The sequence below is a fragment of the Rhipicephalus microplus genome, chromosome X (assembly GCF_043290135.1).
Source record: "Rhipicephalus microplus isolate Deutch F79 chromosome X, USDA_Rmic, whole genome shotgun sequence".
Lineage (NCBI taxonomy): Eukaryota > Metazoa > Arthropoda > Arachnida > Ixodida > Ixodidae > Rhipicephalus > Rhipicephalus microplus.
The window spans coordinates 244,015,512-244,027,357 of record NC_134710.1 but is presented as its reverse complement, the minus strand read 5'-3'; positions in this window follow the sequence as shown (position 1 = coordinate 244,027,357).

The following is an 11,846-nucleotide window of genomic DNA, read 5'->3' as shown; positions in this document are numbered from 1 at the left end:
GAATTGTTTTCAGAAAACTCTGGGTGGAAGGTTCATATTGAAAAGAATACAGAAAATGGTCTCTTGTACATATTGCTTCAATCAGAGCATATGGCCCAGTTACTAGAAAAATACCCTGAAGTGTTGTTCTTTGATGGTACGTATAAATTTAATAAAGAAGGGTATATCTTGCATTCGATTCTGTGTGAAGATGGAACAAGCCATGGGAGGCCTGTATGTTATGCATTTGTTCAGCGGGAGACATCAGAAATATTAAAGTCTTTCCTAGAGACATTCCTTTGTTTGAATCCTGTCGTAGAGGACAAGTGCAAAATTGTGGTAATGGACAAAGATTTAAATGAAATGAATATAATTCAGCAGCTTCTGGCCAAATGTAGAATCTTGTTGTGTTCGTGGCACGTGTTAAAGTACTTACACACGAAAGTGATGCAGCATAAGTCAAACAGTCTAGATAAGAAGTATGTTAAAGATATAATTACGAAACTAGTTTTTGCACATACCGTAGATATATATCAAAGGCACTTGCAGAACTTGGAAAAAGCACTTGAAAATGACAAAGCCCTTTGCAGTACTTTTACAAAAATTGGCACAGCTGCAAGATCATGTGGGTTCATGCTTATCGTGCAAATGCATGTAGTTTAGGAAATAATACTAACAATCGAATGGAAAGCCATAATCAAAAGTTAAAAAATTATCTAACACGTGACATGCACTTAGTAGAAGCAGTGAAAGCTCTGATAAGGTATGTGACCCACGATGCTCTAGCACTCAGCCATATGCAACATAAAGAAATGAGAACTTGCATTGACACCAGTAAGACTGATAATTTGTGCATTGAGGTGTCAGCAAAATGTACCGGATATGCTAGAAAATTGGTATGTAAAGAATATGGGCTGTTTATGAAATATCCAGGAGACTGTGTTGTCTCTGATGGCAAATGCACCGTTTTTGTTGGCAGTAAGCTTTATGAAGTTACTAATAATATGAGGACATGCATATGCACATTTAATGCGCAGTACCAGCTGTCCTGCAGGCACATTCTTGCAGCTAGATCAAAAAATAATATGGAACTGTTTGATGAAAGTTGTGTGTCAAAGCGCTGGCTTAAATTTGAGTTTGTGCAGACCGACCAGACAGTGTCACCAGACAAACTAAGCATTTTAACCACAAGCATGGTAAAAAAGGTACAGCCAAAACTTGATAACTCAGAGGCCAGATATAAATATGCATATGCACGTCTGTTGGAATTTTCAAAGGAAGCTGCTAATGTACTAGCCCAATGTAGCGCAACTGAACTTTGCGAAAAATTGAGCGAGTGTGAGGACTTTTTCCACAATCTTGTTTCTTACCCTAGAAATAAGAAACATGATTCACCCCTTCCTAAAATAGCACAAAGTAATGAACAAGTGAGTGCGGAAGGAAAAGGCTTAGAAAAGTCAAAAGAAGTAAGTAATTCGTGGAGTGTAGACCTGAACGACTATCTATTGGCCAAGTCTGTAGATGATGACACTATGAAGAAGGGCTCCACAGAAGATAAATTGGAACTGAAAGTGCAATCTGGTCAAGTTGAATCTGATTCAAAAGATGAAATTAGCTTTACTATAGCCTCGCATGATGATAAGGTATGTCAGGTTCTAGCAAAGACATCGGACACTAGCTCTTCGCCTAGTGATTTTGCACAGCAACTGACAGCGCTTAGCATACCTCTAGTTAAATCCTCTCGCGGCCGACCACGTAAGAGATGTGCACATGATACGAAGCGGGGAGAAAAAAGACTGCGTTTGCATGTTTTGAAAAACTCTCAATTTAAAGAGAAGGTACCTGTGACAGTCGTTGGTAGAACAGTGGAAGAAATTAGTCACCCCATAACTGACGCGATTTGTAGTCCAAATAATTGCAAACCGTACAAAATAAGCTCCTCTGATTTAGTGGCCTTACGAGGCACGAGATGGCTGTCAGATGCAATCGTAAATGCAGCGCAATTTATTATTTCGCGTCAGTTTCCTGGTCTGTGCAATTATCAGGATGTTCTTCTTGGGGAGAGGTTGACATTTGAGAAGCGAGACAACTTTATTCAAATTCCGCATATTCCTGGGCATTGGGTTACAGTGACAAATTATGGTGCACCTACAAACAGTGTTTTTCTGTATGCTTCGTTAGACCAGGACATTATGCCAAGTGTAGCAACTCAACTTATGAACATAATGAGTCTAGCTTCTAATACTCTCACCAATCACGCTAAGGCAGTACAGCGTCAAGAGAACTGTTATGACTGTGGCGTTTTTGCCATTGCTAATGCATTCACCATTGCATCTGGCGTTGACCCGTGCACCGTTGCTTTTGATAAGACCTTAATGCGCAGGCATTTAATATCATGTCTTGCAGACAATGAGATGGTGCATTTCCCTATTGCTGCAATGCAAGTGCCCAGGGTAAAACCAAAGTCAAGTTGCTTTTTTGTTCTAAAGTAATATTACATGTTTAAACCATTAAAAAATCAGTCTTAAACTGAAACCATATAGTTCTATAGCTGCTGATTTGAGACCTTTCTATAGATTCCAACTCTAAGTTACTAATATACTCGGTCATCATCATTAGCATTCTTAGTTTTTCTGCCCCACAAAGAATTTTAAAGTGACATTCTTTGGTCCATGTTATCCAGTGAGATAACTTTCTACAGGCGTTATTTATCCAGAAAATAATGCAAACCATTATACTATATGCACCTTGCTTTTAAAAACGAGGTGGTCTGAGGAAAATTTAATAAATTTGGATGCCTATCGGTCAATAAAATGAACTTTGTAAATAACGCAGGCCAGAAAGTTATTATTTTTGCAGTATATTTTACGGACCATGAGCATCCTAGCATGTTGCAACCTTTTTAGATGTTTAAGTATATAAATGTATGAAACCTTTTAAAGGGGCCCTAAAGGCATACTGTTGGTACACTGTTTGTGGTGCACTGTTTGTTCCGTGCTAAGAAAATGCCTTGTTTAAAAAGAAGTTATATATTAGGTGGTCAGCATGCTACAACTGGTATTTAAACAACTTTCCAAGTAGGTCTTCTTGACATTTTGTCCCTTAGGTGACATGAAATACAGTAGTAGCAGGCGTGGTAGAAGGAAAGTTTTGCTATTATGAGCAGACACCGGTCAGCAGCTTCGGAGAAGCTTCTGTGGCACAGCTAGGTAATTTTAGAGAACTTTCACTGCCCCCCCCCCATTTTTGGGGGATGATTGAAGCTAGCCATGAGTCTTGTCGGCGGCTGTTAGTTCAAAGAAAGAAATAGAAAGAACCAAGCAGCATTTCATACCAGATTTGGGCGCACGTTAAAGAACCCTAGGGGGTAGAAATTTCCGGAGCTCTCCACTACGGCGTCTCTCATAATCATAAGCTGGTTTTGAGACGTTAAACCTTACTTATAAAAAAATAAGCATTTCATACCAGATTTTAATGTGCTGAAATCGTCTTTTCTACTGTGGACAGTTTCAGTAATTACTTTATCTGGGACTCGACTACGTCATTTTATAGAGTTACAGAGTTCGCAGAATGTGGCATGGGTGACTGGAGCCTTATCATACATTTACTTCTTTCTTGGTGAACTAAGCCCTGTAGATAATACTGACGTTTAGGCATTCTTAAACTTTCACTCATCAATCGAACAAGAGAAACTTTTTGCCTTTAGCGTCCCTTTCAGATAAAGAAAATTTGTTCCTTTGTGATTGAATGCCTGACTTCATTTTCTAAGCTGTGCTATGTGGAAACACATACTTCGGAAAAATGAAAGCTAATGCGGGCAGCTGGTGAAAGTTTACTTTTTCAACTGTAAATAAATTTTATGTGATTGTATTACAATGTAAGATGTTCCTAATGCATTAACAAATAGTTCATATTTTGAACATTCCCTAGAAAACAGCATCATTTCTCGTAAAAGCCTAAATGTTTGCTATGGCAAAGTTTGATTCCATTAGACTGGCTGCAGTTTGAGGCAGCAGTTCAGCATGGCCTGTATTAGTTTCATATTGTCTAAGTCTCTGGGCGGAGCCTCACCGCTACAGAGCGCGTTCTCGGGTGGCGAATAGAGAAACGTTCCATGATGTGAAGTTGCACAAAGCTGCTTCATATCATGGTACAGGCAGTTATGCCCGCGAACCAACAGGCATATACTCATGGTTTATATTAGTGACAACCATATTTTTGCTGCTGTTAGCGGCCAGTGGTTTTTACACATCACCCAAATTTAAGTCACTGCATATACTTAGACATTGTGATGTTCGTGTAACATCAGTGCAGTGCTCATGTTGGTTACCATTCACGAGACCATAACAAGGACCTGCTGCCAGACATCATGTCCTGGTCTTGACCTGCCTTTGGGAGGCTGACTCAGCCGTCTAGGTTGGCGAGCGAGTTCCTGCTTCTGGTCACCAGCCACGATGGTGCAGTGACCAGCCACCATGGTGCATGCATGGGTAGATCTGTCTGATATAAAGTGTTAATGCAGGCTTGTTAATACGTCGTGAACTTGCTATAAACAGCACTACAACTAGACAAAGAAAGAAGAAACAGAAGCTGCAAGGGACATCCTGTCTCTTGCAGCTCTATCTCTCAGATGTTCTGATCTCTCTGCTCACATTTGGAGATTGTTTTCACACTGTGACTGAAGCACTTCTGCCCATGACTTATGGGTGAATTGGGCTTCTCATCTGCTTCAGCCAACAAATACACCTCCAAAGAATGAGTCTGCCACTGTGGATGACACCAGCATTAAAACTACTAGTCACTGTTTTTGTTTCAAATGTCCGCAGAACTTCTTTTAATTACAAAGCTATGCTTGTCTTAGTAGTTTGGTAATGGATGCAGTTTCAGTGTGATTGTTTTGCTTTTATTTAAAATTACTTTAATTTTTAATGTTTGACATTTGTGTGTGAAAAACTGGCTCATCCTTTCCTGAAACGAGACCCTGCCTCAGAAAAACGATCCTGCATCACAGGCATGAGGGCTGAATGGCTGCAGCTGCTTCAATGCTGCCCAAAGATTAAGTGTTGATGTTTCAGAGCAGCAGCCATAGGCCGGTAGAAAAAGTGGAACCTATTTAAACTCACTCAAGAAATACATTTCACCATGGAAACTAACTTGGACTCAAATTCACTTAAATTTAGCTCAACAGAACTAATTGGGACTCGCTAAACTGTTTGTCAACCACTCTCACTCAGGCTCAAACTTACCAACATATTACTCAGTTCGGCACGCTCAGACTCGCGATTTGACCTGTGTTTGAGTGAGCGAACAGGTGTCACTAGTCGCAATCCAATAAAAATATTTTTATGAAATATGCAGCTCACATCAGAAATTTTTGCCATGAATGTCCCATGAGCGAGTTTGTGAAGGGAGGTCTTGGCGACCCCCTTATCTCCTAACTTGCGCCTCTGTGCAATAACCGCATGAACGGTTGTGTGTTGATGTATGCTTGAACAGACTTGATTAGCAATGTAAGCAAATATGATGTCGATAGTTATACTAATAGGCGGGTATATAGGAACATAGGTCAGAAATAAAATGTGGTGCTCACTAAGGCTCACCCAAGAAAGACACGTTGAGCTTAGGGCTCACCACCTCAGACTTGCAAATATTTTCCTCACTTGGATTCAAGCTCATTAAAATTTTCCTTAGCCACACTCACTCTAACTCAAACTCATGTAATATTACTCAGCTGTACTCACTCAAACTCACGACTCGATCATAGTCCAAGTGAGCCTGGCCCCATTAACGTCCAATGTGCCATGCTCGAATCAGCCAATCGCTGATACAATGGCTGTAATGGGTAATTTCTGAGCTTGTAGCACAATTTGTCGAGTGAAAAGAAAGCAATTTTCAGGTGAATTTGAACATTTATTGAGAAACTGTGGCCTTGTGCTGCACAACAATATTTGGCTCACCTGTTCTCGGGAGTCTTGACTACCGATTGGCCGCATTTTACGACCATATTCATTAAGAGTTGCAGTGCCCCTTAAACTTTGAAGAGGTTTTGCGACAGTGCGAATTCTCTTAGATAGGTGCTTTCACAGCATAGCACTCTATGCTTCAGTGAAATCACCTTCACAGGAGGTTATGTGCAGATCAATGTTAACTATTTGTTCATTGCAAATACTTCAAAATTTTTAATAGTTTAAAATCGAGTTGAAGCGAGTTTGAATACAGTACTGTTCCTTCAAATATTCGAAGCATTTGAATATTTGCACAACCCTGCTTTTTTTAGTTAATATATTTGTATTTTTTGCTCTCTCTACACAATTGGTTTCTCCCCTTGTTTTTTTCTCTTTCTCCTCGTTCTAATGGTTCTCCCATCTTCTTTTTCACTCTCCCCTTTGCATCCTCCCTTGCCTTTCCCACCCCCTATACTATTTACTATTTAAGTCTATGATTTCTTCTGTCACCATGCATAAATAGCTGAAGAGTTATTATGCTCAGCTTTCAATTCGCTGGTTCGAATGTTGCCTCGGGTAAGCAAAAAAAAACAAGAAGTATTCTTGTTTTCTTTTCTTCTGCTGCTAAGAAGTGGTTCATTGCAGATGGGACCCATCTTCTAAAGCGGCACAGGTTCGGAGGTGCCAGTTAGCTGCCAGTATCCATACAAATGTTATGACTGGCAGTGCAAGGACCAAGTCTGCAATAGACGCTCATTGGCGTACCAGCCAAATGTGGTACGCGTCCAGCAGAAACGCAAGAGGTGTCTGGGTGTGCTGCAGGGAACGCGCATCAGCGTTGCTGGGACAGACAGTTCGTGTTTGTGGAGAGGCGCATCCACGGACCGAGGATATGAAAAGCGCGTCGCGTGTGCACTCAGGGCTCTCTCTGTGGCCTTCGTTACGGCCAGTCCTGTCTCCTGTAAAAGCGCATCTCGACGCCTTGTGTTTTTACACCTGTAAATTTGTAAATAAATCGTGTGTTTCTGTCGTCAAGAAGCCTCTCAAAGGTGTCTTCTTCCCCGGCACCTGAATGAAAGCCTGTGCCCCTAACCTCGGTCACATCAAGGTGTGCTTTTCAAAAGTATCGCTGTGGTATGTATTGTGTGCTCACAATTGACAACAATGAAGGCATGGCTAAACTTGTTCCTGGTTTATCAACAGCCTTCTTGCAATATGTGCCTGTTTCAATTATATGAGGACTAGGTTTTCTTTTTTTTCAAGTCCTAATTTGTTCGAGATAAAACTACAGCGAATTCGAGACGATGTTTGGAAGATTTAAGTAGACTTTCCAGCTGCCCCTTTGCATAGTTGCCACTGCAATTAAGGCATCTGTTTTGGCCCTGTAGCAGCTTTTTTATGCCCCCCCACACACACATTAAAGACAGCCAAGTCAATTCTGTATGCCACTCACTGTCTGTAGATTGTTGTCTACACAGCCTGCTTCAATATTTTTATACTGTTTTCACTCTTTGCAGCCACCAGGGTTGCCACCTTTTCTTAAACAAAAAACAGGCCCTTCAACGAGAGAAAGAGGGAGGGCCGAGGATACCTGGAGATTAATGTCCAACAATAGACACCATGTCAGGTCTTTGGCATACAGTGCCATTTGAAAATAATATTGCTTTCCTTGAGTCAAATAAACCTGATATAAACGGAAAAATGGCTCACTGAGCTAACCTACTAGTCTAATTGCTGTCATAAAAATATCCATGGTTAGAATAATGCTTCATTTCCATCACTTAAAAAAGAAAAATTGGGCGGCCCTTAAGGTTCGCTTTCAAGAATTGAAGACGATAATGATACCCTGGCCCTAGTGCGTACTTCAAGCACTTGGTGCATGAAATATTTTCGAACTTGGTATGCACTCACTATGTGGTCTGAAGGAAATGTGTGCAGCAAAATGTGTGCGTTTTGTTATGGCTGGCCACCTTTTAACTATGAAGTCCTTAAGATAATCACATGTTCTGATGCCTGATTACAATGCACACTTGTATCAAGAAATATTACTAAGATATTACATATTGAATTGTGAAGGCAGTATACAGGACACATGTGTTTGCAAAGCCTAACATTATTTTCACTGCATTTTCAAGAAGATGAAGTTATTTTCCTTAATTTCCAAGCAGATGTGTGGCTGTGCGGTAGAACGCCTGCTTGCCATGCAAACGGCCTGGGCTTGATCCTTCCGCAAACTGGAAAATTTTTTATTACTTATTTTTTTGCATCTTTCTTGATTTTTCCGGTTGCTCACAAGGTTCATCACTCACAATCAACGATGCCCACGAGATTTTTAAAACTATCGCGTTAAAACTGGCATAAAAGGGTAACAATGTATGACTGATTGAATAAGCTTTCACAGCTTATGCCAAATCACATTGGTGTGATGTTGAAATCCCTAGGTCCATTGTTAGACTACCAAATGTCATGGTTTTCACTTTTATGTCTGTTTAGGGGTACAGCAATTAACTGGCCAGGAAGTGTAAATAGATCTTTATTTGGAAACATGCAGAAGTATGATAAAGTCAAGCTCCCTTTCTCTTGAATAATTTGAGTTGTATATGTATTTTAAAATGGTGTTTGAAAATCACAGCAGCTGTGCCATTACACTGCTTTGCGGCAAAAGCTTAGTATCGAGTTCTGGAGAATTTCTGCACGTTGCCTGCTGCAGCTCAGACAATCGTTAATCTGGCTTAAAATTATATAGTATATATATTGCATTCTCACTTTCAATTTTGCTTATTATGCAATTTAACTTACCCTTCGTGAATTCATCAATATTTTTCACATAATAACAGAAATTTGCAGAACTTCATGCCTAAAAATAGTGTGACACAATCTCCACTAAAATATGGCCATCAATTTATGAGAAAAAAGTGGGACGCATGGGGCTCATCGACCCATGAAGCATCTTTGAATAAGTGGGGCAACACATGTCACATTGTCTCATAAGGGCACTAAGCTGTAATTTTGCTGCCAAGTTTCTTGCCCAAAAAGGCCCAACGGAAGCAGTACAGAGGAACACTTCTAAAACTGTGGGAGAAAAATTGCAGTGAACCTTAATTTCAGATTTTCTACGCAATTCTGCGCCTCTGCCTGTGGCATTGAGTCAAGCGGCTCTGTCCCAAGGTCTTCACATGCACGTACCCTTTCAGCTTGTGTCTGTCTTGTCGGTAGGTGGCGATAATATTGAAACTCGTTGAAAACAAGGAGAAAACAGCAGGCATAGATGAGTGCATGCATTCATATGAAAATAAAGAAAAAGGAGAATATTGCTTTTCATTCACATTTAACGAAGCTGTGTCTATGCATGTCTTGTCTTGTATCTGCAATGAATAAGGGCGAACATCTCAGTTAAGCCTGCATTTTCGCAAATAATTAAAATTGTGGTAATGAATCATGACAAGCCACTTTGACGTGGTGTCAATGCACTGAATGCTGTAAGTGTGTTAACAAATGCTGCATCATATTCGTGAACTCTATTCAGGTGTGACATATTTGCTTTTCTCATATATCTTGCATGATTTGATTATCTTGAAAATTCGTGTTCTCTTTCGCTTCCTGGCTGTATGAAGCAGCAATATGGCCATATTTTTCCTTTGGCACGAAATTTTAGCAACAGTGTCTTAGCCATAGCTTTTGGTCTCATTGCCTCTCCTCATAATGATAAAAAATATCAAAGAATGTGCTGTTTTGTGGCATCCATCAAATATGAAAAAACAGTTATGCATGTATGCTATGTTGTTAGGCCATGCAAGGAACTGCCTCATTTTTCATTCGAGTGCACTTCCACAATAAATTTAGGCAGATATAATTTTTGCAATTTAGAAAGAAAATCTATAGTTGCATGCTAAAATTCTTTAAAAAATCTGAACAGCAGAATATCATAAATTTGAAACTTTAGCTACCTGGTATGCAATATGACACCGGCTGAAAAAAAAATATTAACAGAATAAAAGATTTTAAACTCAACGTATCACTGATACCATGCATTGTAAATGTGCAATATATAGTTTCTCAGTTTCCTTAATGTTTCTGGTACACCACAACTGGAAGGCATTCTGCTGATGGCAACGTAAAGTGGCAGAGAAAGTTTTACTGAGGAAAAAGTGGGATGCATTCATCCTATTAACCATCAAAAGGTTAAGAAATTGATGCTCAGCAGTGGAGCTTCCTCCACAGCAACAAAAAACCTGCATTGAACCACAGTGCATGCACACACCATCTCTCCAGCACTTTGCTCATGCACTCTGTCATGGCAGAATTTGGTACCAATGCAGTGAACAGCTGTAGGCCACTGTTTTCAACATGTGTTGCATATAAGACTCCATCAGCAACAACGGTTGGTGAAAACTGTTTCATTGCCTTTTTTGTGTTGCCAATGCGTGATTAGGCATTCTGAATTACGAGCTTTCCAGTGACATAAAAGAAATGTACATTAAAAAAATTGATTGGCCGTAGGAAATAATCAGGCCCTCGAAATCCACAGAACCGTTAAGAAAGGGTAAGTATTCACTGGTACAAGCACATTCCTGGAGCTGAGTAGCCAGCTGCGCTACACAACTTCTCAAGTCTTTTTTTCTTTTAATGTGCCAGGGCGGATGCTGTGTATCATACTGTTGCACAAGTTTTCTTTTATTTTAGTGTACTTAACATTTTAAAACATTAGTAAACTTTTAAAACATATACAGTTTTGCAAATCATGACTGTTGAATCGAACACAACAAAATTAAATTTGGAGTGTTAAATCACTTAATATCTCTAGAGATCGAATCACACTTGTCTAAAACACCCAGCCGACCGCTCCAGTTGCTGTTTTCTGCAGAAATATGTTAATGCCGACGCCGTATGAATATCTAACATGGCATACGGCGTGCTAGGCCTTTGTGCGATAATTTAAGCGTGAACCGAAGCATGTAGCTAAGGTGACGTAGAAGCCGTCACTAACAAGAGCCATGCGCTCCGCTGCTCTGGACAAGTGTGATTCCACCTGTACAGCTGCAGTGTTGGCATTTTTTTGGTGCATGAAACTCTCCATGTTCACTTTACATCTGGTCTATTATATAAAAACATGGAAATAAAAAGAATAACAAACAATACCTTCTAGGTCTGAGTGAGAATAGAAGCCAAGCTGCTTGTATGGCAAGCAGGCATTCTACCACAAAGCCACGTGCCTGCTCAAAAATATATTTCATGCTTTACAAATACACGCGTCTAGTATACATGCTTCACAATACAATATGTAATATCGCAGTATTTCATGGTACAAATGTGCATTGCCACTGGCCATCAGAACATGTGATTATCATAATGACTTCGTTGTTTAAAGCAGCCACGAAAAACAAAAGGCACAAATGCTACTGGAGGCACAAATGCTCTTAGGACCATGTACTGGGTGCATATCAAGTTTAAAAACATTTCATGCACATAGTTGCTCGTGGTTTAAAGCATACTACACAGTACCTGTATTGCGTGGTCTATCCTGTGTCCCATCTCTGCGCTCTTCGAAGTAACTATGTGTACGTATCAACAAGCTCGCTTAGCCACTATTTAGAAATCCATTACGCAGACTGCAACTATATGCGAAACCCTTGCTAGCACAAGCCCCTTTAAACATTGATTACGTAGTAATAATCTGCAGTATAAACTTTTCAAGTAATGTTACCCTGCAAAAAGTATGCTATAGGTGGCTGGAGTATGCACTAGGGATAGGATCTCACTGTTGTGTTCTACTCAAACCTTGAGGGTCCCCTCATTTTTTTCACCAAACAATTGTAAGATTCATAGATAGTAATGTTCGACAAGCATGGTATTGTAAATAATCACCCTTTTGGCCTATACTGGAAGAGTGGAGGGGGTGTTGCTAGGAGTGAATTTACAGGC